The following is a 1102-nucleotide window of genomic DNA, read 5'->3' as shown; positions in this document are numbered from 1 at the left end:
AGAAAAAGAAAAAAAAAAAGATAAGAAATAAAATATTCGATTAAATTTCTGTAAATACACAGGTATTTATTCGTTGTGAAATGTGCGTTTGCGTGAATGCATAAGAATGAATTTGCGTATATAATAATATTATTAAACAAAATCTACATCTATTATATATATATATATTATTATATATATATATATAGATATATATATAAAATAATAGTAATAATATAATAATAATATAAATATATATATAATAATATATATATAAATATAACACATATTGTTAATATTTATTATATCTAAACGTACAGCCAAACGCAGTGACGCTGACGAAAGCTAGGAAACGTTTTTTACTGTATATATTATATACCGTATAATTGTGACGGCAATTATGATAGTGGACTAAGCAAAAAAAAAATTGGAAAAATAAATTTTATGATTTATTTGTGATATTAAAATTATATTATAAAATAAATCATAAAATAAATTCGTATAATTTTTGTTATTTAGACCATTGTTATAATTACCGGCATATATATATACATATATTAAATATTTTCTAAAATGAATGTGCTGTATTCCGGAATTCAAGAAAAAGTAAAAAAACAAAAAAATAAAATAAAATAAAAAATAAAATAAAATAAAATAAAACGATACAAATTTTGTGAACGAATGAACGTGGTGTCCGTTTGTCAATCATCGAGCATCGAGTATAACAAGACAAATCTTTATTTTTATACATACAGGTCGAACTATCAAGAGCTTGCCTATTTTGCTTAGTGGCTATAGATGTTAATTAAAGATATTCACGTGAATAATAGCAAACAATTTATTTTCTTGTATTTTCTATAATTTCAGTTGCTTCGCTTTAATAGTATGATTTTCGTAGAACCAACGAGTTTTTGACCAAAAGACGATTAATAAAGATACCAATCATATTTTGCCTTATCTCAATTATTATAATTCATTCATTTATTCATACATCAATATCTATATTAAAATGTAATACGTATTTCATTTTATTGTCGGTTTAATTTGCATCACATTTCCTACGAATTTTGAACGTGAAAATAATCGTCTATTTATATACATATATATATATATATATAAATAT

Source organism: Polistes canadensis, unplaced genomic scaffold (genome assembly GCF_001313835.1).
Source record: "Polistes canadensis isolate GaletaPanama2010 unplaced genomic scaffold, ASM131383v1 scaffold_73, whole genome shotgun sequence".
NCBI classification, from domain to species: domain Eukaryota; kingdom Metazoa; phylum Arthropoda; class Insecta; order Hymenoptera; family Vespidae; genus Polistes; species Polistes canadensis.
This window is presented reverse-complemented; position numbering follows the sequence as displayed.